Genomic DNA, 25,305 nt, shown 5'->3' with positions numbered 1-25,305 from the left:
TGAGTGAGGCCAGGGATCAAACCTGCATCCTCACAGAGAAAACACTGGGTCCTTAACCTACTGAGCCACAAGGGGTTTTATATTTTATATCTAAGGAACTGAGGCATGGAAGGGCTAAGGAAGAGGCAGAGCCATGGAGGAGTCTAAGCCAGCCCATATGATCCCTCTGGGATCATGTGTCTGACTTCTCCATCAAACTGAAAGGGCGACATCATCAATATCTGACAGAACTGAGTTCAGAAGGACTCTTACCCTAGAACTGATGTAGCACTGGCTTCTTGTCTTTGTCTGCCAGGCTGCTAGAACAAAATACCACAGACTGGGTGGCTTATAAACACATTTCTCACAGTTCTGGAGGCAGAAAGTCTGAGATCAAGGTGGCAGCATGGTTGGGTTTTGGTGAGGGCTCTTCTCACTGTCCCCACATGGTGGAAGGGGCTGGGCATCTCTCTGAAGCCTTTTATAAGAGCACTAATCCCATTCATGAGGACTCTGCCTCATGACTCAAGCACCTCCCAAAAGTCTCACCTACTCATATCATCATCTTTAGGGGTTAGGATTTCAACATGAATTCTGGGGAGACAGAAACATTAGACAGAAATATTTAGACTTCAGCGCTTCTCAACATATGTGACCATCAGTACGTGATGGTATCTTCTCACATTCATTCATTCATCCAACAGTGTCGAATAAGTGCCTATGATATATAAAAATAGGGGTTATAAAGAGAGAACGATGTACAGGTCCTCGTCCTCAGGAAATGTAAAAACAATAGCCTAAGTTGTTCACATGTCAGATTTATTTGGTTCTAAATTTTCCGCTGTCCTTCTTTCTTTATCTTTTCAATCCACTTATTATTATACCAAATTCTTTATTTTAGAAACATCCAAATTTTTGCTTTAGGTTAGTTTGTCCTTGAAACTAGTGAACCTCACTAAGAGGGAAATGAAAGGAGAAAAAAACTTGAGACCTCTTTGTATTCATAGAATATTAGAATGTGAAAGACCCTAGAGATAGAGCTTGTATTGGTCAGAGTAGGCTAACTGCTGTAATGAACAACCCTGAAAGTTAACTTTTGTCCTCATAAAATCCAATGTGTATGTTCTTGGTTCGACCACCTTCCTCCAATGGGTGACACGTGGGATGCAGGCTACTTCCATGCTGTGGCTCTACCATCTCAACAAAAGGTTTGAAGACACCCCAGGCTTCATCCAGCGCAGACAATGGGGAGAGGGCAACTTCAGAGAGGTCACTCACTCATAGAGGCCTCTTCCCACTGCACTGGGAAAAGTTAGTCGCATAGGCCAATTAGGTACCAGGTTACCAAGAAAAATAAGTAGGTATAGTGAACATGCAGCCCGTATCTAAATGGCCACCAACTGCCACCACCATGCAGGGGAAAAAACTGTGCCTCCAAATTGCTAAATGAGTCATCAGTGTTACGCAGCAGCAGATTTCAGTGCAGTGCTCTTGGCCTCCAATATTGATAATTTCCATAAAGTCATTGGCTGTTTTTATTTATTGATTCATACTTATTACAGAAAATTTAAAAAAACAGAACTCAAAGAAAATAAGAATTGTTTATAATCTCCCAAAAATAATCACTGTTATTATTTTGATACCTATCTGCCAGCCTCTTCCATATATATTGGTATTTATATCTTGTAAAGTTTTAATTATAAAATATTTCAAACATACAGAAAAGTAGTATAAAAGAAACCTAAATACAACCCTATATGCACCACTCAGTTTAACACATGTTAATGTTTTATCTTATATGTTTCTGCTCTCTCTCTTTTCTGGGTCCAGCTAAAAACCAACCTTATCTAATTCTTTCTTCTTCCTAAGAGAAAACAAGAAGTGCCATCCTGAAGTTGGTATGTATAGGTCCTGGGTGTATTTTTACACTATTACTATGCATTTATACCTTCATAGCAAGTTATATTGTTTTTTACACTTTAAATTTTAGCAAAAATGACATAATGCTTGTGAATCATTTTTACCTCTTTTTTTCAGGCAATAGCATGCTTTACAACTTATCTGTACTTTTTAAAAATTTTATTGGAGTATAGTTGACTTATAAAGTTGTGTTAGTTTCGGGTGTAAAGCAAAGCAAATGGACATATGTACCCATTCATTTTCGATTATTTCCCCATATAGGTTATTACAAAGTATTGAGTAGGTTATCCTGTGCTATACAGTAGGTCCTTGTTGGTTATGTATTTTATATACAGTAGTGTGTATATATATATCAATCCAAACTCCTAATTTATCCCTCTCCACCATTTTTCCACTTTGGTAACTGTAAGTTTGGTTTTAAAAATCTTTGAGTTTGTTTCTGTTTTGTAAATTCTTTTGTATCTTTTTTTTTGGGGGGGGTCTTTTAGGGCCACACCTGCATCATATGGATGTTCCCAGGCTAGGGGTCTAATCAGAACTGTAGCCACCGGTCTTCGCCAGAGCCACAGCAATGCCGCATACGAGCCATGTCTGCAACCTACACCATATCTCACAGCAAGGCTCACAGCAACGCAGGATCCTTAACCCACTGAACGAGGCCAAGGATCAAACCCGTGTCCTCATGGATGCTAGTTGGGTTTGTTAACCACTGAGCCATGACAGGAGTTCTTGTATTATTTTTTATTAGATTCCACATATTAGTGCTCTCATATGATATTTGTCTTTGTCTGACTTATTTCACTTAGTATGATAATTTTTAGGCCCATCCATATTGCTGCAAATGGCATGATTTTACTCTTTTTGTGGCTAATATTATATTGTACGACTTACCCATGTCGATGCATGGCAGTCACTCTCAGATGTGGTTATCCCATTGCACAACTAAGCCACATTGCATTTACTTACCTACTGATACACAGAGTATCTTCACTTTTAAAAATAAAATGATTAAAATACCAATTGAGGAGTTCCCATCGTGGCACAGTGGAAATGAATCCGACTAGGAACCATAAGGTTGTGGGTTCAATCCTGGCCTCTCTCAGTGGGTTAAGGATCCGGTGTTGCCTTGAGCTGTGGTGTAGGTCACAGACGTGGCTTGGATCCTGCATTGTTGTGGCTGTGGTGCAGGCCAGCAGCTGTAGATCTGATTAGACCCCTAGCCTGGGCACCTCCATATGCCACAGGTACGGCCCAAAAAAAAAGCAAAAAAATAAAATAAAATAAAATACCAATTGACATCAAATCCTACATACATATTTATTGCGTGATTTTTCCACTCAACATGACCTAGTATCCATAAATGTTCTTTGAGAGTATTCTTTTTCATGGTTGCACAGTGTTCTTTCATGGGAACATAGGAAAATTTATCCAACCATTTCCTTGGATAGAACATTTAGATATTTTCCAGTAATATGCTATGTAAATGACACTCCCCTGGACATCCTTTTGTGAGCATTTTGGCATAACGAAAAACAGAAAAGACCAAGCAGAGACTGTAGAGAGGGAAACTACTATACAGTAAAGCAGCCATGCTCTGGTCCCACAGTTTCTGAGTTCAAATCCCACCACTTCTACTTGGGCAAATTTCTTAACTTCTCTGTGCTTTTGTAAAATACAACTGATAATAACACTTGCCCTGAATCCCACAGTAAGGGACTTTATATATGCTTTGTGGCTTATTGGTCTTTTTAATTCCACTGTAGGCAAACAAAGGTAATTCTGCATCTGCAAGACAAGCTTGCTTATGGAAAGCAAGGCATGATCCAGAAGACAAAAAGTCTTATGAGATTCAAATCACTGACTCTAGAACAGTGCCTGGTTCACAGTAAGCCTTTGGTAAGTGTTAGGTTAAAAATGTGTATGTTTGTATTGACTCCCCATACACCATTGTATGTGCACACACACACCACATATACATATCTGTAACCCTATCATATGTCATATGGTGCTGTCACACTTTAGCTCTCTCCCAACTTTTCGTTATTAATAAACTTACTCTGTCTTCCCCCTAGTTATTGTTCCATCTGCTATATCTTCCATTTTTGTTGAATCTGTGTTATTTTGCCAGGAATCCCTACAGACTCTCTAGCTAGTCCTCACCATATGACACACTATACACCCAGCGAGAGTCACAAAAACTCGTAATCGAATTGATGAAATTTTCAGACTCTCCCTTTCCAAGTCAACCAAATGGCCTGTCTACCCCAGTGTATCTGAGTGTCACCTCCTACAGGGTCTTCTCCTCTCTTTTTGTCCTATGAACGATGTCTCACTTCTCAGCGGACATTAGCGGGCTTGAATCTCAATGCACATTACCCTTTCAAAGGGATTTAAAGAAACAATAAGGCACAAAATAAAGCAACCCACTGAATTTTTCAAGTCTTTCCAAATAGAGCCCAGTAAAAACTTCATTGGCTTCAGGAGACCTTCCCCTAATTCAGCTGCACAAGCACTCTTCCTTCTTCTTTTAGGAATGCCGTTGGGCATTTTTTTTTCTTTGAAAAGCCATGGAGCTCCTGTACAGGGAACGGGGTGAAAGGAAGCTAGGGGAGAGCAGTGAAGCAGTCAAACTCGAAGCCCTGCCTTCACCTTGGCAATCGGCATGTCCCCAAATCTGATGAGACACACAGGTTCACAAGTTTGTGAGATACCACACAATTTGTTACTACAATATCCAAATGGCACCTGTAATCTCTGTAGAGCCAGGGAATCCTTAAAGGCCCTTAATTGTTGAGCACCTCATGGTTAGAACTACTTTCATATTATCAAATATGGTCTAAAACAGCCTCAAATATAAGAAAAAAAAAGTATCTAGAGACGATGAAACATAGACACCTCTATGTGATAAACCTGGTGGAAGAGCAGATTAGGTCCCACCCCTCCTTTAATGGGGAAAATTAGTGTCTTCTAATCTCTGGGAAAGTATTTGTTTTCCTTAGCTGCAAGCTTAATTACACTCTTCCAACTCATTAGTATTAATTCTGTTTCCTACAGCAGCCCGACCAGAACTAATTCTGTTTTGGTTTTAGCAATTAAATCCAAATGGATATCTGCCCCCTGACTTATAGCAAGTGGTATTATTCCTATGAGACCATGTCTAGACTCTTAAGGACAGTTGTGGAAGATGTCCTCCTGAATGGCTTGATTGTTTCTTCTGAATTTGGGGAAGTTAGATACCCTGCTGCCTCTTTTCGGACCCTCAGGAGTCCCAGATCTTTTCTTAAAATGTGGGGCTGCAGAGGGAAAATAGACATAAATCTTATCTAGCCTATAATCAATGTCATCTATGATCACACTTGCTTCATAAGAATGTCGTTAGGAGCTGAAGATGTCACAATCCTAGATAGACACTTATCAATGTCTTTGCTATAGACCTTTTTCCACAGTTGGGTTGGGCTTTTTCCTTTGTTTTATCTGTTTTAATCTATGGGGCCAGAAAAGTGTTTTATTTGAAGACAAGTAGCATTGATTGAAACCCACATATATCCTATAACTTCATCCTGACAATTTGCTCCCAGACTATTCTTTATCAGCGAAGGAGGGAAAAGAAGGAGAAGACATAGAGAAGGAGGAGGAGGAAAAGAGAGAAGAAGAAGAAGGAAGAAGGAAGGAAGGAGAGAAGGGTATCATCTGCCATAATATCTCAAAGAAAAAGACGTATAGAATAGAGAGCCTTCAACCTTATGCCCAGTAAGTCCCCTAATTCTAGTACACTCTACTTAGACTCACAAAATCTATACTACCCTTAAGCATTAAAAGACCAACTCTTTCAAATACAGTGACTCACAATGATAATGAACAAAAAGAGTCCCATAGAACCTCTTAGAAGTGTCAATATTGCTTAGCATTTTTTTTTTTTTGGCTGCACCAACAACATATAAAAGTTCCCCAGGCCAGAGTTTGGGGTTAATAGATGCAAACTATTGCATTTGGAGTGGATAAGAAATGAGATCTGCTGTATAGCACAGGGAACTATATCTAGTCACTTGTGATGGAGCATGATGGAGGATAATGTGAGAAAAGAATAATATATGGGTCACTTTGCTGTGCAGTAGAAATTGACAGAACACTGTAAATCAACTAAAATAGGAAAAATAAAAATCACTAAAAAATAAAATATAAAATATATTTTAAAAAAAGTTCCCCAAGCCAGAGATGGAACCCATGCCATAGTGACAATGCTGATGTGGTGCTAATGCTGGATCCTTAACCCACTGCACCATAAGAGAACTTCTAACATTTTAAAATTAATGCAAATGTTCCCAAAATGGCTCAGTGGAAATGAATCTGACTAGCATCCATGAGGACGCAGGTTCAATCCCTGGCTTCCCTCAGTGGGTTAAGGATCGGCATTGCCCTGAGCTGTGGTGTAGGTCGCAGATGCAGCTTGGATCCCGCATTGCTGTGGTTATGGTGTAGGCCAGCAGCTACAGCTCCAATTGGACCCCTAGCCTGGGAAACTCCATATACCCCGGGTGAGGCCCTAAAAAGACAAAATACAAAAAATTAAATTAAATTAAGGCAGACTTACATTCCTAGGCTCTTCTTAATATGATGAGTTTTGTTGATACCCAAACAAAATGGAGTTTCTCAGCTGGAATTGAGTCTGCCTCACAGTAGTTGTCACTTTAGCTTTGCCTTGTAGGGAGGTAGCAAGGTGCAAAGAAGAGCAGAATCATGGCCACATGGAAGGGGCCCCAGCCCTGCCTGCCAATTGTGTGCACCTCAGACAATCCATCTAACCCCCTCAAAGCACATTTCTCCTCTGTAAAATTACTGGACCCTCCGTCAGGGTCCTTCCTGTACTGAGATGTCCAGTTCAAGCTTGATAACTAATTCACTTCTAATGTTTCCTTCACCAGTAAAATTGAAAAACAATTCCAGTTGCATGGCATATGGAATATCATAGAAATGTAAACGCATTGCATACATTTTAGAGAACTTTCAGTACATTCTCCTTAGAGGTGGAGAAATCACAAAGCCTATGAATCACACTTTCTAAGTGTTTATGGTCTATGGTTCCAGGATCCATGTCCTATGACTCCAAGATCTTGCTCCGAGAGAATAAATTACTCAAGACTCAAAAAGGGAGCTTACTTGGTTTAGACATATATTGAGTATCCAGGGCAATGACCACTCTTGTAGACAGTCCTAGAAGGATCTGACTTGCCACTCTGTAATTCAGCCCTTGATATACAAGGATTTGGGATGGGTGGTTATAGCCAGGCGGCAGTTGAATAAAATAAAGAAATAAAAGAATCTCAGGACATTTCTGCCATTAGATTGCGCCCACTCTCTGGCTTCTGGGAACTGCCAGCTACTTACACTATTGTTTTGGGGGCACACAGGATAGGAAGGTGTCAGAATGGGTCTTTTTAAAATTTGAACCCTCATCTAGCTCCCCCAACTGACTTGGAGGTGGAACACCAGAGACAGCAAAGGTCACACAGCTAGAAGTAGACTGAGTACAAGGACAGGACACATCCAAAAATGCAGCAGGAGCCTGAGTGATGCAGATGTCACTCACTGCATGTAAAGGACAGTAATGAGAAATCACTGGGTTCAGCCTTCTACGTGGTAGAGGTTAATCTGCTCCAAGCATTATGAAAAGGTTGTATTAATGGTCTGTTGTGGATTTCCTGGGTAGGGTTGATGCCTATCCTCCAGGTCAAGTGAGGCGGGACCAGCAGGAATTCTTAAAGCACAAGAGGAAGACTGTACTCCAAGCTGAAAATGACGAATAGAAGCCCTGCTTGTTACAGTTAAAATGGTTAAAGAATGCCAAAGCATATGCTCCAATGGATTAGAAGGCTGTTTCTGGCTGAATTAAACAAGATTGCAGCACATTTGTGGTAGAAAAGGTAAATACTGCAGTCAGCCAAAAGGTAAGGATATCTGAACCATAGGCAAATAATGCATAAAATTTGTGCTCTATTTTTTAAAAGTTTTTCAAATTAGGACACTGAATCTTCTCTTTCAGCTGACAGAGTTGGAAGGCAACTGACACCCAAAGGGGAAGAGATACCCAAAGAGAAGGGCAAGTCTTTGAGAAATTAACTCATCTCTTCCATTTCTCTCGTATTTAATATCTTGGGCTTCTCCACAAGGAACAAAGCTGCAAATAGACAACTGGCCTTCACTTTGTATGTTCACGGTCCCTGAAGAGCTAACAAACTGACCAAGCCTGCAAAAAGTCTTGTCAGGATTTCAACTGAAAGGCCTGGAAGGGCCTGGGGAAAGCTCTGTGGAGGGGCGATGTTCTGGTGAGCTCCCATATCTGGGAAGCCAGGTTCATCAACAGTCTGAACAGTCAATATTTCCAAATTCCTAGTCATCCATGTTGGAAACCCTGAGTAGTTCGATGGCATCATCCCTACTTTCCAGACCAAAAGATGAGGATGAAAGTTGAATAAGTCATCCATCCATCACCTGCAGCATCAGGCTTCAGCCTTGTCTCCCAGGACCACACCCATCTGGGCTGTGCTTGGTGCCTGTTCACACCACTGACTGCCCCTGTCTGCCTCACCAGGAGACTCACCAGGAGCAGAGAATAGCCAGGGTCAAAATACTTGCAAATTGCAGAGTTTCTGAAATCCTCAAGGTACCATTATACCCACCCTCCCTCTCAAGCCCTGAGGAATTGGACCAGTAGGCAGGGAGGCTCTTTGGTAGGGAATGGAGGAGTAACTTGGCCACTTGCTCTCCCCCTTGCCTCCCAAGAAGCAGTAGAGTAAAAGCATAACGCTCCTCTCCTTGTCACCCTGTCCACCACCAACGGCCCAGACCAGAAAATTCTCATTTGTTCAGCTTGTGCCAACCATTCAGCAGTGGGAGATCTACTGAGGGAAGAAAAACTGAGGTTTCCTTGTTTTTTTTTTTTAAGATTTAAGGCAAATGTCTACTCACTTTACACTTTAATAGGAATTCTTCAGAAAGAAATGATGAGGTCTGGGGGGCTGGGATATGCCATTTCTTCAGGAGCTGGATGACTGTCAACTTGGCAAATTAAAGGCACTTGTATTGGGCTCAGGAACACACACTCTCCACTGCTCCCTTCTTTAGCCACATGTGGAAGAGTTTTCACTTTTTACAGTAATTCTTCATGGAAGAAGGATGAAAGTTGCACTTAATGAAGTTTCGGAAAAGGAATCTGATCCTTGCTCTGGTGCTCAGATGCTGCATCTTTGTAAACAGCGTGGCAAGGTCTTTGTAAGATTTATAGGAAATGGCAATTGGCAGAGCAAACGTTAGCTCCTAATCTGGCCCCATAAAGCTGTCCTGTTGGCTTTGTAGAGCTCTCAGGGAATGTTATTGAAAACAAAGGGGAAACCAATACCCCTCAGTCCACTGCCAGCTGTGGGCCTCCAAAGGGAATCAACCTGGGTTCACCTACCTCTCAGAAGAAGAGAGAGGGTGTTCGTTTGTATCGGCTTCAACCAGACTGCCATATGTTTATAGCCTCCTCCCCACATCCTTAGAAGAAAACTCTCGCTGAAATAAAAGGTTGGCAAATCCTCTCATTGACAAGGTGATGGTGGTGATGCAAAGATTTTCAGTTCAGAGCAAAATGATAGGAAAGAAAGGATCACTTTCTGCATGTCATGTTGTGACTTTGATACTAACACTTGTTAGATGCAAGACAGCCCTCCAAGGTGAGACTGTGAAAGGCAGCTGTAACCAGTAAATGTTTCCAAGTCATTAATAGAGGGTGGCCAGATGAATTATGAGTGTGGAAAGGAAAGAAATGAGAAGCAATAGTCCTTGAGAATGGGGTTTTATGTAACAGAATATAAAGTCTTTATTTCGGACTGTATTACAGGGAAAGGGATGATTAATTATCCAACACCTTCCTACCACCTTGAAAAAAAAATCTTCCAAATGATTACCTCACAGACCTTGCTCCTCGAACTGCCTCCTTTTCTGCCCAATAGGAAACAGTTTACAGGTTAATATGCCAATTAAGCTTCCCCAGGGCACGCCCTTTCTCAGCATTCTCCTCTCTAGGAGTCGTGAACGAATGAAACGCTATGCCAGGATTTTGCTGAATGAAAGAGTTTGTGCTTCTGAAGCCACAAGTAGCCCTCCCCCATCCCCCCTCCCCGCCCCCCCATCACCCATCAACTCCTTTAAGTTAAAGTTGATGACCTGTCTCTTCACCCTGTCACTCTTCCAATGCTTATTCTCCAAGCACGATAGGGAAATGTCAAGTTCTCAGCAGAGGAGGGGAAAGTTTCTCAGTTAGGCATCCAAATGTACTCATTACACAAAAGAGCCCCAGTGCTGACTTGCCCCAGTCGACTTTGAGACACAAACTTTGGCCCTCAGCACCCTGAGGACAAAAGAAAGCACACATAAATGCCGCAGCAGCTCCTGGCATGGCCCCTGCCAGGCCAAGCATTCATGGCAGGAGTATGGAATTTCTCCATCATAGGGGTCGAGGAAGATACACCAATCAAGGAGCAGAGTGGGGCTTTTCAAGGTCTTCCGTCTGGCTTCAAGCCTGGGGGAGGTGAAGCAGTCCTCTGGCAGGTTTAAATGGCCCCGCAAAATAATAACTTCACTCCTTTAGTGAATCACCCAGCAGACTGACAATGCAATTAATAATACAAACGTGCTGAATACATACTCTGTGCAGACCACTGAGACAAGGACGAGTTAGGGCTATAAAGAAGTGGAGCAGAGTCCTGCTCTAATGAGGTGTGAGTCCAAGCAACTGTGATTAACCATACATGGCAGCATATTGACGTCCTATGAGGGCAGTGGCTCTTTTCAATTGTCCTTACCCTTTCTCCCCTGCTAACAGAATCTTGACTCTGTTCATCTATCAGGTGGCTCTATGTTTTCCTAAAGAATGAGCTTTTTCACAATCCTAGCAGGAGAACCTTGATTTGTCAAAAGCAACGGTTCCAAATTTGGCCAGCACATTAGAATTACCTGGGAGTGGTTTTAAATATCCCAATGACTGGGCCAGACCCCAAGAGTCTGATTTAATTGCAAAGCAAAGATGACTTTACCTAATTGGATTTGGATGGGTGAGGTGGAAGGGAACAGCATATGCAAAGTTCTCACAGATTTTTTTTCTCTTTAATAGCCATACCTGTGGCATATGGAAGTTCCCAGGCTAGGAGTCAAATCAGAGCTGCAGCTACAGGCCTATGCCACAGCAACCAAAATACCAGATCTGAGCCACATCTGCAACACTGGAGTTTGTGGCAATGCCAAATCCTTAACCCACTGAGCAAGGCCAGGGATCAAACCTGAATCCTCATGGATGCTATGTTGGGCTTTTAACCTGCTGAGCCACAACAGGAACTCCCTCATTTATAGAATTTCTACAGCACATTTAGGAAGTGCAGGGAGTTGGGGGGAGGCAGTGGGAACCAAGCAAGCTGAGGCAGAAGAAGTTTCTAAGGAGCGGAGGAAATTAAATCCCAAAAGACGAATCACAGCCAGTCTCCAATGTGAGGTTCCTGAGTGAGGGGTTAAAGAGATCATATTTTATCCTGTAGGCAATGGGAAGCCACTGAAGAATTTGAAAGAGACGAGTGCTAAGGGAAAAAAAGCAAAAGTGACAGTGTGGGATAATTAAACTGAATACGGTAAATTGGATAGAATGAAGGGAAAAGAAACCAGGCACAGGGATAGAGACCATCCCAGCTGTAAGTTCTAGTTTTCCTTCTCAGCATCTAAATTATCCACCCTGAAGCCAAGGAGTAAGATGCATCCTCAAGAGGACCCTGGACTTAAACCTCAACATCTCTGCCTGTTTGGACATGGCACTTGGGAAACCTGCCAACCTCTCCTCTCCTCCACTTCTGCCAAGGAAAATAGCAATGAGCTTCCTCCACAAAGGAAGACTTCACTTGGCAATATAAGTTACCAACAATGCACAGCTCCACCTGTTCCCTTGTGGTGATAATGATGAAGTCTTCTATCCCCTAGGAATTAAAGAGAGGAGAGGAATCGGGGCCATGGGACAGTGTAAAGAGGAGATCTTAGCTGCTGTGAGCGCTATGTCCCATGCTGAACCAGAAATGAAAGCTGGGACACTGCAGTGCTAGGTTCCACACAATGTAATTTACAGTCTTCTCACTGGGCTGACATCAGCGACATGACCCCACTCACACTGCCGTCATGGAACCAGCTGGATGGTTGTTACCCCAAGAGTGGCTTAAGGTCATCCAACTTTCGAGGAATTCCATTTCCCCAAAAATCTTCAATATTGGATGTGAATTAAAATAATATAACATGTTTGATATATACGCTTCCATTTCAGATAAAGGTTTGCCTTTCTAATTCCTTTGCCTGGATAATATAATTGTTAAATAAACAGAAAAGCTGAAAAAATTGTATAGGGAACAGGTAACATTTTGCTGTATTTGTTTTACCTTGTGTCCCTATAACTGCCCAACTCAATCCAGCCATCTACCCATTTAATTCCTTTGCTGTACTTCAAAGTAAGTTGCAAACATCAAAACACTTAGCTCCTAAACACTTCAGTGTGCATATCTCAAACTAGAGGTCAATATATTTGTTCCTTTTTTTATGTGCAATTCACATGGAATAAAATGTACAAATCAATTTAAAATGTGCAAATATATTTATTTTCTATTTCTAGGTTAAACTCACATTGAATAAAATGTACAAACCTTAATTTTAAATGTGCAAATCTTAACTGTACCACCCCATAAGTTTCTAATTATCTTCTGCTTATCCTTATATTTTAAGGAAACTAACATTCATTCATTTGCATGTCCTAAGCATATCCTATTGTAGTGTCACTGTCAACTGTAAAACAAGAAGTAAACACAGCGTCATGTATCATGAACATCTTATAGTTTTTGCAGGCATAAAAATGAGTGATTTTATAGCTGACTTTTGAGATCATGAAGACGGTCAGGCATTACAAGTTAGTGACTAAAATGTGAATAAGAATGTTCTCTTATTTCTTTTAATCTTCTGGATATATTTAACTGGCAGCTGCCCTGGATGACAAGGTGATTTTTTTTCCTATTTTATTTTATTTACTGGAGTACAGTTGACTTAAAATGTTGTACAATTTCAGGTGTGCAGCAACATGAGTCACATATATCTCATATATATATATTCCATTCTTTTTTTCCCATGTAGGTTATTACAGAATACTGAGTAGATTTTCCTATGCTATAGCAGGTCCTTACCAGTTATGGCAAAGTGATGTGTTTAAAAAGGAAAAACGGCTCCTATTTCCAAACAGCCTCTGTGAATCAGGGCTTTCTAATTACTGTATAACCTAAGCAGAACACAACAAGAAGTAGGGTGCTGATGCACTAGCTAACATTATAACCCCTGATTTCCATGTTTGTGTTCATAAAAGAGCCTCTGTATACGTTGACTTGTAATAACTATGATCAATGCAACTTTTTAAAATAGAACTTTTCATAATCTCTTGCCTACTGGTGCTTTAGATGAAAGACTTCATGTGGGGGGAAAAAAAGTTCCACTGTTTAAAAAAAAAAAAAATTTGAAACTGCTGTATTTCACCCATCACCCTCATCCTATTGATAAATGAGGCACAAGGACCAGGACTCTTGCTTCTTTTCGCCTCAGTCCCCTTTCACTACATAATATAAAATTTGAATTAATCCATAAATACATATCGTGCATGACTGTGTGGATCCTGCGAGGTTTAGAAAAGTCAAGGAAGACCTGGTGCCTTTCTCATGTCCCAGAGGACAGCTTCTAATTCCGATGAAGAGGAAGAACTAATGTGGCTAGAACAACGCAGGGACAGTATAAAGTCCAGGCTGCATGGGCTACTGGAGTACTACTTGATTCCACAGAAGGGGACTGGGATTGCTGGATGAGGGAAAGGCAGGATGAGGGAAAGGGAAAGGCAGGATGAGGGAAAGGCAGGATGAGGGAAAGGCACCTGGCAGGACAGTCTAGGATGGGTCTTGTGGAAGACAAAGACTTGTAGAATAATCTGTGTGGTGTTCTTCTCCAGTGCCTTTGGGAGCTGTTTAAACTAATTGTTTATTTCTTTTACTGCGAGGAAAATTCAAAGTCCTCCTCTTTCCGGTTGACCTGGTATCCACACCTTTGGATTCACCTTCAAATTTGACTAATACCGACTCTGAAGTCAAACATCCAGGGGGCCCATTATGCTAACTTAGAAGAGACTGGATTCTTTTCTGTCTTTCACTCTCTCTTTCAGCTTGGGAAGGGGAGGCATGAGGGTAGGGACAAGATAATACCAACACATTTTTCTAAAACAAGATTAAAAATCGTGCGGCAGAAAGGTAAGAAATGAAACCACATCAAGATGCTGTCGGATGTAGGCAGAGGAGGGTGGCAACTGGATCCCGCTAGCTTTGCCTAAAATCCCCCGGTAGAACGTTTGCCTTCTGAAATGATAAGCATTACCAGTGTTACAAAGATTATTTAATTTTCTAAGGTCTTACTCTCTGGCATTGTTCAGACTTGGTTTCCTAATACTAGGAGCTCCAGGCCTTCTGGTTCACTGCTTCGAAAAATCTAAAACATATGACAGGGAAATTCTAGTGAACTCAACAAGCAATCCTCCTTATTTAAAATTACCAGTCAATTCAAATGCCCAATGTGTGTGGGGTGCCACATGTTCAAAGCCTGTAAAATTTAGATGTTGTTTACCCAAGCTTGCTTGGATAGTAAGCCAGACACAAAAAATATGGACACTCACTCCTGTAACTGTACACTGCCCTCACCCGCAACCTGGAACTGGCTATTGACATTCAATAGTGCCCCAGGGCCCTGGGGCCTAAATAACCCTGCTTGCTGTAAGCACTTTTTGGACCATGGCTTGTAGCTGTGTAGCCTCAAGAATGCTAATTCGGTCACTTACAGAAGGCAGGTGCTTTTAAATGACCTGGCCATGCCCAAAAGTAATCCTGTTCTCCTGAACATCTGCTTTTTGTTAGAAACATCAGGGAGTGACTGTATTATCATTAGTGCCTACCCCTAAAAGGAGAAATAACGCTTATACCCAGTCTCCTGTCTAGGTTCCAAATCACACCTACCACCTGATGTGTGTATTTCTACACCTTCTGGACAACATCCATACAAATTCAGCATCCTGCAGAGGCAAATTCCTAAGTCAATATTGTCTATCATGGGATGATATATTTATCAAGAGCTAAGGGAGTAATTTTTGGTTAAGAGTTGGTAGGCATAGGGGGAATTTACCACCTTTCCCTCCTCAATCAAGAAAGACTTAATGAGAAACTCAGGTACACACTAAAGATAACGGATTTCCATTTGAAGCAAGACGATTCTTGAATTCTATATAAAAAAGTAAACACTGGGGTCAGGTGTCACGTTTGGTTGCTCTGGTCATACAGAGATATCGCAACTCAGAGGATTCCAGGACTGTAGGAGGGCAGCAAGGCAGATCATACCAGGGTATAGCTTAATTTTTTCTCCCCAGCACTGACTTTATTCTGTGCCACTTCAGAACAGCCTCCTTATAACACCCGCCTTTGGGGTCAATGAATCCTATTGTACATGTTGCTGAAAGGAAGCAAGAAACTAAAGACATCGGAATTCAATATAGGTCCTTATGAGTTCTGGGGATGAGTCTGGGTCCCTAGCGTCTGCTCAGAGCTGACAGATTGAATTAACCAGCTTCCTGGAAGCAGCAGGTGACCAACTCCATTAAGCTAGTCGACATTTTATTGTCATCTTTGACTGATGATCTATTCATAGAATTCTCTTCCCTTTGAGATTGCGCTCACTTAAACCCCTTTTATGTATGCAGCCCACATGAAGATAGCATGGCTTGATTCTCCTTGATGGAGCAGGATAATGCCTGCTGAAATTGATTATATTGGGGGTCCGACTTTCCATGAGCGTTGAGCTTAGGATATTGATCTCAGTGTGCAGTGTTTCTTCAATCACTTGATGAGCTATTCTTTGAGATATTTAAGCTGGCTTTCTGCTCCTGGGCTAAACATTAGAACCAAATCCCGGGTCCATTCTAAGATGATTAGGGCCAGAGGTAGTTACGGTCAGTGGTCCCTGGACTACAGACCGACCCTCAAAAGCAGACCAAGATGCTCTGTAGCTATTGTAGGGGAAGTGAAAGAGACAACGAGAAAGAACAAAATACTGATGGGCAAATAGCCCTTCAACCACATCGGAAGACACGTGTCTTTCCAAAATCCTGAGGTGGCAGCCGACCAACAGGGTGTTTGATAGTAAACAGCCACTCTATCAGTGAAGCATGAGGGCAGCTTCAGGAAAAGGGAGATATACAGACAAGGAGATATCCAGCTCAAGGGAGAAAAACATGAGTTTCAATCCTGACTTTGCCAATCACTAGCTATGTGACCTTGAACACATTACTTCTCCTTTTGTTTGTTTGTGTTTGTTTTCTGCTCTATTAGGGCTGCTACACCTGTGGCATATGGACGTTCTCAGGCTTGGGGTGGAATCAGAGCCTAAGCTGGCCTAGACCACAGCCACAGCAACTCAGGATCTGCACCTATGACCTACACCACAGCTCACGGCAATGCCAGATCCTCAACCCACATCCTCATGGATGCTAGCTGGGTTTGTGAGCGCTGAGCCACAACAGGAACTCCTACTTCCCCTTTTGAAACATCAAATTCCTCATCTGTAAAATGAGAGCCATAATAATGCCTGCCTCGTGGCTACTGTGAGACTCTGAGCAATAGATGTGATGATGTCTGCAAAACCATGGTGGAGCGCCTGGCACATCATGAGCACTCAATGCACCATGGTTATTATCATTTGTATCCACAGTTTCCTCAGAATCTAAGACACACATGTGCATGTGTGCATGTAAACACACACACACACAGTCTCTGTCCTTTGTTGTTTAACCTCCAGTTCTTTGAAAAGTCAAAGTCTTACTTATAGGTGACATAGGATATTCCTTACTAGTAAAACCTATGAAAACTTAAAAGCATTTAAAGAGGGATCAATATATAACAAGTACTGAGCTAGACACTATGTCAGAGCTTCCAAGACAGACTCAACGTTTATGTTAAACAACTGGAAAATAGAGTCGGACAGAGAGCTTGAGTCACAAAGAGCCTTCTTTTCCTTTATTCAAGCAGTTCCTGAAAGCCTATCTTTTCTGTAAGATCTTCCTTAACTAAGACGTGGGGAGGGTGATGCTGGAAATCTTCCACAAGCCGTTCCCTTAAGCAGATATTCAGACTGAGGCAGGCTGCTGAGTGAGGGGAGGGGTGCAAACAGAACGCGAAGTTCCCAGAGACATTAGAGGCATATCTATGGTTATTTGTGACAACTCTGTGTATCAACAAGTAATACCCCTAAGCCTAGCATCTACGTCCCCCAGCCTCATGAACAGCATGTGTAATTGTCCTCTTGAAGACACTGCTGTCCCGTACTGGCTTTTTCAGAGGCTCTGTCATCTTTAGGATCCTGTTGGAAGCCAAGTAGGCAGAAAGGAGAATCAACCTACAAACCACTGTGGAGGAAAGCAGAGTATTCGCACCCTCCCCCTCAATCCCAAAAGCAATATATATGAATATTATACCTATGAAAACAGACGTCCATATCCACCACAGAAATATATCATGCCCCTGCTCTTGGCAGGCACCCAACTAGCCCCAGCTGCAGCCTAAAGCAAAATCTCTCAGCAGCCACTTGTGGGGGCCTTGAAATATGAGCAGACAGGAGTCATATTCCTCATACCTGTTCAACTTTGAAACCAAATTCCTGGAGAAACCAATGAATGGCTTGCCTATTCAAAGCATCAGTGATTGCAGAGCAGCAGGATTTTCTCTGCTGGCATAGATTTGTAAACTGGTGTCAACCACAGTTAAAGTGGTGGCTTTCTGAGAGTATGTGTCTCACAGGAAGGCAATAAGGGAATTTACCACATGACAACACTGCTTAGATGGACAAATGGAGATATTCTGCAAAAGAACACAAGTGGGCACATGCCAAGCCCTGAGACCATAAATGATCAGGAGAGCATAGAAAAGTCAGCCTGTCTTGAGAACGGTGTGACTTTCCACAAATCTGTAACTGCATTTGCTTATTCCCCTCCATCAAGCACTGCAGTATTTCAGTTCAACTCAGCATGTATATATTTAGTCACTAATGTGTCCCAACAGATGATGTTTGTTTGAGGTGTCAGGGGTGGTGAGGGGAGGCTGGGGGAAACTTGGGAAATTATAAGGCATAGCTCCTGCCTTCCAGAGTTGATAGTCTAGTCACCGTCTCTCTCTGTCGGTACAAGGGAGAATTTGATAAAGTTTCCAAACAGTAGGTCAGACAGTGAAATTCCAAGAAAACATCAGATTGGATTAGAGAAATCTTCATGGAGGAGGGAAGACTTGAATTGGGACTTAGTGTCTCTTCATTCACTCATTCATTTATTCATTTATTCATTCACCAAATAGTCACACCCCATACACGACTATATGCCAGACATGAAATAAGATGTTGAGCAAAACAAGACACAGTGCCCATCCTCACGGGGTTTACTAGCTGAGAGATGGCCAGATTTTCATCAAATTTCTTTATAGCACCAATAGTAGCAGTTTCTGCACCCTTGCTTTTAGCCTTCACATGTTCCATCCAGCCAGTCATCCCTTTCTGTTTCTCCTGGTGCTCCCCTGATAATCATCCTAAAAGCTCCCACTCATTGAAGGCTTACCATGTGTCAGATACTAAAAACTTTACTTGTATTATCTCAGTGAATCTTTGAGTCAGTCTTATAAAATCAGTGTGATTATCTTCACTTTGAGTCTAGAGAATCAGATCCAGAGAAGTTAAATTTTACCCAAGGTCACAAAGCTTGGAAGGACTGAGAACCAAGCCTCTCAGATTCCAAAGCTACCTATTATGAGATGTTCCTTGAAGATCTGGTTGTGCAGCTTAAGGGTGTTAGGAAGAAGCAATTTGTTATCGCCTGCATTAGAATAAGGAGGGAAATGTTACAGATAGATATGAAGTATTAAATGCTTTCTTCGATGGCTATCAAAAAGTAGGTAATCCAACCAAATGACAATTACACCTTTATTTCTCCTTGGCCAACAAACACACAACAAATAATTTGCTCTTTTTAGCATCAAAGATCTAAACAAACACATCCTCTCTTTCACATTGTATGATATCTTTTTCACATATGCTCTGAAACATAAACTTCCTTCCTCCTGGGCTCCCTGAGAAGCTGATCAAAAGAAAGTAGTGGTGTTTGCTCCAGATGCTGATTCCCAGGCACCCCCTCTCCCTTTCCACTAAATGCTCAACCTCAGGGACCACCATCAACAGCATCTGGCAGGCGGTCCTCCTGAGAGCCTTAGAACCCTCCTGCAGAATTGCTGCTCAACCCAATCCTCCCCAAGGTGACCCGGCAAAGAGGGGGGAGGACCCGCCACAGTGAACTGACATTTTCCATGGCTTCTTTGAAGGAACAGCTGGGCCATAATAGCAGGTTACTCAGGGATACCCACAGGTTTGACAGGAGCCCATATTTTAAACAGGGTGGATACTAAATCCATCCAACTCCTGGAATGTTACTGCTCTCTCAGGAACCTGAGAGAAGTTTCTGATGCTGATCTATAAATCTCCCTGGCCTAAAATACCCAAAATTAGTTTCTGTGCCATGGGAACGTAAAAATGATATGGCTTTCTTCTTTGACATGTCAGTTAATAAAGAGTGGGAGGTGGGGCCCGGATGCTGCCTGACAGGTCTCTAAAGGGTTTATTCGTTAAAAATGGGAAGCACTTTAATTACCTGTTTGGTTTTTTGTTATATGTGTGCATTGTATGTTTAAAGAAAAAAAGCAGGTCCTTTGGACATTCAGGAAATTATATCATTAATTATGCCTGTCAGAACCTTATGTGGCCTAAGGTAAATGGAAATTTCCTAGAGTTTCTTTTTTCCATTCTCTTTACTTTTAAAATCTTTTTAAAATATTGTTTTTGTAATATTTCCACAGACTTTACTAAGTTCTTGATTAATGAAGAGAGTGGGTTTTTGGTCACCGATAATTCTGTAAAATTGCTGCCTTTTGTTCATTGATGGCTTAACAGAAAATTTACTTTCCCAATAATGTGTTACTCAAATTAACATTAATGATAATGTGCATCGCTAACATACAGTAGTCATGGGGTGGGGGCGGCTGACACAGGAGCCTGAGTGGCATATAGAGAGAGAGTAGGTTGGGATCACCAATTCTGGAAGCATCCCCCATTTAATCCCAGAGAGAGGACTGCCATTCCCCCATTGTGAAGGGCCATCCCCTTGATGTGAGGACCCACTGCAGCCAGAAAGGACTGATGGGACAATACAGTCCAGGCAGCTTGGGACTGAGTCAAGGAGTGGGTCACCCTATCTGGCCAATGCAGAGAGGAACATTCTGGTTTGGGGCCATATACTGCCTAATTGTCCCAGATCCCACTCCCATGGGACCCCATTGAGTTGGGAAGTCAAGAGTATAGTTCCTGTGTCTTTGGGAGATAAACTCTACCACAGGCTGGGAAGAGCATCCATACCTCATGATTTCAACTGAAGGCTGATTTTGTAGGGATTCCCCAGGGAAGCAGCTGTGCAGATTCTTAAAACAACTCAAAGAAAAGAGGGGATCATTGGAGCCATGATGTGCTCGGGGAGAAGAAAAATTTAGGCAGGATGCTCTATAGCCAACAACAGTCTTTGAAATGTTCTGTAGAACACTCATTTCTTCCAGGGCTCAGTGGTTGGTAACCATGGTCACTGCCATTCTTTTTTTCTTTATTCTTTTTTAAAGAAGTATAGTTGATTTATGATGTTGTGCCAATTTCTGCTGCACAGCAAAGTGGTCCAACCAGACATGTATATATATTCCCTTTCTTATATTATCTTCCATCATCATCTATCCCAAGAGACTGGATATAGTTCCCTGTGCTATACAGTAGGATCTCATTGCGTATCCATTCTAAATGTAATAGTTTGCATCTACTAACCCCAAACTCCCAGTCCATCCCACTTTCTCCCCACTCTCCCTGGCCACCACAAGTCTGTTTTCTATGTCTGGTTCACTGCCATTCTTACTGAATGGTTCAGCATGGCGAAGGATTCATAAATATCCCATCTGTGAGTCTGTGCATGAAATAAAGAGGGTACCCTCTAATACTGTAATGGCTTCAAAGAATGGATGAGACCCTCAAATGCACTGCAGGTAGGAAAATTAATGCAGTCCTTCTGGGAATCTACTTGGCATAAGGTATCAAAAAGTATAAAAATGTTCACATACTCTAAGTCAGCATTCTCCTCACTAGGATCTACCTTAAGGAAATAATCAGAGATGGGAACCCAGATTTATGTTCAGAAATGTTTATCTCTGCATTATCTTAAAAAAATTGTAAACTAAATATCAATAATGTGAGGTTGGTCAAATGCAGTCTGAAACATCTGTACTGTGTAATTTGAAAAGGCTATTATTAAAAGTAATGTTTTTGGGCATTTGGGGGGTTTTTTGGATGCAAAATGTCATATTTGGAATGGATGAGCAATGGGACCTTACTGTATAGCACAGGGAAAATATGTGGTTGGGTCACTTTGCTATAAAACAGAACTTGAAGAAACATTATAAATCAACTATACTTTAACAATTATACTAATAATAATAAAAGAAAAAAGTAATGTTTTTGAAAAATACTTAGCGACATGGAAAAATGTCCATGTTAATGGTGACTGAGTTATTGGATTGTGGTGATTTTTATTTTCTTTTGCATAGTTGTGTTTTTCAAATTTCCTATAATGAGTAAGAATCAGTTATATTCAGGAAAAAAAATAGCTTATCATAGAACAAAAAAAGAGAGAATTCCACGCCCAACCTTCAACCAAACAATGACATGGGCTGCATATTCTTCCCTAAGACCGAAGGAAGGTCTTTCTGCATTTAATTCAAAGGTCATCACCCATTCGCATTAGAGAGCTGTCCTGAAGCTGACATTAATCAGGTTCTCTAGCCTTTCTTGCACACACGCAGCCTCATCTAGAGGAACCCAAGGAGGCATCCTCTATATACTAGAGCCAGTGAACTGTACATGAACTAAAGTTTGTGCAGAGACCAGTGCCTTGGCAGCCAAGCTCAGAAGGGCCATCTTTCCTCTTGAATTTTTTAATGGCTGCCTAGCAAAGGTCACATCAATATTGATGGTGGCCTTGGACTGAGAGGGCAGGACACTAGTCATTAAAACAGAGCCAACTGTCCCACAGCACTTGTCGCCAGCATAATTGGTGTCCTGCTTTCCCATGACCTTATTCCAGGAAAAAAATTGTTTGGTTGGGTTTGGGGTTTTTATAAACTGCAATGACCCTTCCAACGAAGGTCCACATCCTCTTTCCCTTTTGTAAAGTCAATATGTATTTGTTTGAAGGCAACTTTTCCCCTGCCACCCTCTAAGTGTACACTAGGGCTGTGTCAATCACATCACAGCGGGGCACATGGAAGAAGATAAAACTTCTCAAACGTGAAAAAAAGAGAAAGCTCTGTCTTTATCCAAATCCCAGGCACACTTTGCCAAACACTTTCCCCTGAAATTTTCAAGGCCACGTGTTTGAACGGGAAATTTAATCCACATGTTTCTGATTCATATGTACACTTAATGCATCAAAATATCATCTCTTTGAAGTCCAAATGGCCTTTTTATAGACTTCTTCCTTAGGAATGGAAAGTAGTGCTTGGCCAAGAACTAACAAATTCGAACCCTCCAAAGTCCAAGTTCCTTTCAAAGTTCCCAACTCGGAAGATTGAACCAGGCTTGGAAATACACCCTCCATCCCCCTAGCCACCCCACTGTAACTGTAACTCTTAGGATACTGATTTCCACCGTGCCTTCTCAATCTTGATCACATGCTTTCATAGAGGCTTCCAATGAAAGCAAATTAAGAGCTATCTCCCAGTGAATTACCACAGTAATGTCATGAGGGAGAGCAGATGGAGGAAGGACTAGCCCTCACCACCCCCTCCGGGAACCTGAGAGGGGAAATGAAGCCATTGGCCAGGAGTCACAGAGCAGATGGGGGCACAGCCAACAATTCAGTCTCAACTGTGGACCAAGGGTAGAGATCGCAGGTTTTCCCTGGGAACCCTGATGGTAAAACATCACAGTGGGAAGATTTGGATTCAGAGCTTCCACAATTCTATTCCCAAATGTTTAATGGACTCATCTATTTTCTTTTGAATGTCCCTTCCATCTCTCTTCACTCACTTGTACTTCCAAAATTCAACTGCAGAAAAATTATCAGCACCATCTCCCCAATGTACCCGCTATTAAGCATTATTTAGTAAAAATAAATCAAATCTGTATCTTAAGCAATTTGCCTGCCCTCTATCATTAATCTTTTCAAGTGGGCGGATGAACGGTCATTTGTAAATGGGCATAAAACACAGCAAATGTGGACTACAAATTCGGTTAAGTTTGCCTTCTTGAGATAATAACTGAAAATGTTTATCAACTCAAAGATAATGCATCTAAAAATATCCAGTCATGTCTGCATTAGAGAGTAAGGAAAAACCATGGCTTATTATTTCCACCGTTTTTAGGCTTTTCTAATGAACTTCACCAATTAAAACCATAATGGTCTACCCTTGGGTATATAAACAACACTGATTTCAAATTGTTTTTAGAGAATTGCTTATCAGAGCTCCCCCGAGGGCTGACATGAAAGTAATCAGATGCTCCTTACCTTTCGGCTTCCCTGGTAGAATCCATGTCTGTGAGTTTTTAGTAAGCCAAAAATTGGAATAAACTAGCCAAGCTCTGCCTCCAAATAGTATATATTGCCATAACTAGCATATGTTTTAAAGAACCCAGTTATGTGGTACTTCTGTTATCCAGATGGCAAGACTGAAACAGGTGGACCATTACATAATATGCCAACAAGCTGGATTTAGAATTTGAAGATCAGCATCTCCTGTCTATGGCTTAAACATCTGAGCAGTATCATATCCCAAAAGCTCTTCCTTCCTTTTAGTCTCATGGGACAGTAAGGGACCTTGGGGATGATCTGATTCTGTGGCTTTTCAAAAAATGCTTAGCAGCCCATTCTTTGAATTTTAAAAACAAACAAAACTCAGATTTCAAAACCAATCTTAGGGTTAGCATAGGTGAAACCATTAGGGGGGAGCAAAGAATTGGGAGGGTGGGAATAACATATACACACTACTGTGTAAAATAGATGATTAATGAGAACCTACTGTATAGCACAGGGAACTCTACTCAATAGTTTGCAATAACCTACATGGGATAAAAGAATGGATATATTTATAACAGATTCACTTTGCTATAATATAAACAACATGTTGTTGTATTGATTTACAATGTAACATTTTACTCCAATAAAATTTTTAAAAATTAAAAAAGTAAAAAAATTGAAATAAAAAATCTTATGCAAATGGCCACTATGTAAAGTCTATACTCGAGGAGACTCTGGTTGAAGATAAGTAGTGAAGTTCCAGAAGCCCCTTGTCATTTGATACTGAAAGGACTCAAAGATTGATCAAACTCCTCAAAGCACAAGGTGAAAACCTGTTAAACAATTCATCCCTCGAAGCCCCCAAAGGTGAAATGATTTCCCAGTCTCAGGCCAATGGCAGAACCAAGCCAAACCCCAGGAGTCCCAACTTTCTGAGAACTCTGCCCACTGAAGATTCATTTTCTGAATCAGCAACCCCATGATGGCTGCAACCTAAACATCAGAATCAAAAATAGTTAATGTATGGAAAACAGAACCTCCTTGGATCAAGATAAAATCATAAATAGGAGATAGTGTCATAGTTTAGATCAGGAATTGGCAAACATTTCTCTGGTAAGGGCCAGATAGTAAATAGTTTAGACTTTGCCATATGGTCTCTGTTGTGAGCATTCGACTTTCATTGTAGTCATAGACAATATGTAAATGACTGAATGTGGCTGTGTTCCAATAAAACTTTATTTACGGACTCTGAAATGTGAATTTCCTATAATTTCACATGTCAAAAAACACTATTTCTTCTTTTGATTTTTCCCCCAAACATTTAAAAAATAATAACTATTACTAGCTTAATGGTCACATTTCTGTACAGAAAAACAGGCAGAGAGCTGGATTTGCCTTATAGGCTGAAGTTTGCTGATTTTATCTAGAAGAAAATTTTGCTCCAAAAAATGCTTAAGCAGAACTGAGTAGGACCCACAGGCTCTTTAAGTGCTTAGCACATAGTTCTTAGAAGGGCTTAGACTACGTAGTCACTCCCTGAGTGTTAGCATCTGGGCTGCCTTTTATCCAAGTCCTGAAGGCCTAGCAGAACCCCACTGGGGAAAAGTAATGTCTCCTTGACGGGGAACCAGAAGGATCAG

At 41.4% G+C, this 25,305-nt stretch overlaps 1 long non-coding RNA gene across 1 annotated transcript in view; it reads right to left on the bottom strand.

Annotated features, from left to right (window-relative positions):
* Nucleotides 1-23,802, bottom strand: part of LOC102167058 — an 88,146-nt gene extending 64,344 nt beyond the window's left edge. The window contains exon 1 of the long non-coding RNA XR_002339720.1: nt 23,657-23,802. This is a non-coding gene — a long non-coding RNA (uncharacterized LOC102167058). The remainder of the gene's footprint in view (nt 1-23,656) is intronic.

The sequence above is a fragment of the Sus scrofa genome, chromosome 16 (genome assembly GCF_000003025.6).
Source record: "Sus scrofa isolate TJ Tabasco breed Duroc chromosome 16, Sscrofa11.1, whole genome shotgun sequence".
Classification (NCBI taxonomy): Eukaryota; Metazoa; Chordata; class Mammalia; order Artiodactyla; family Suidae; genus Sus; species Sus scrofa.
The sequence above is the reverse complement of the archived record's forward strand: the minus strand, read 5'-3'. Positions and strand labels throughout refer to the sequence as shown.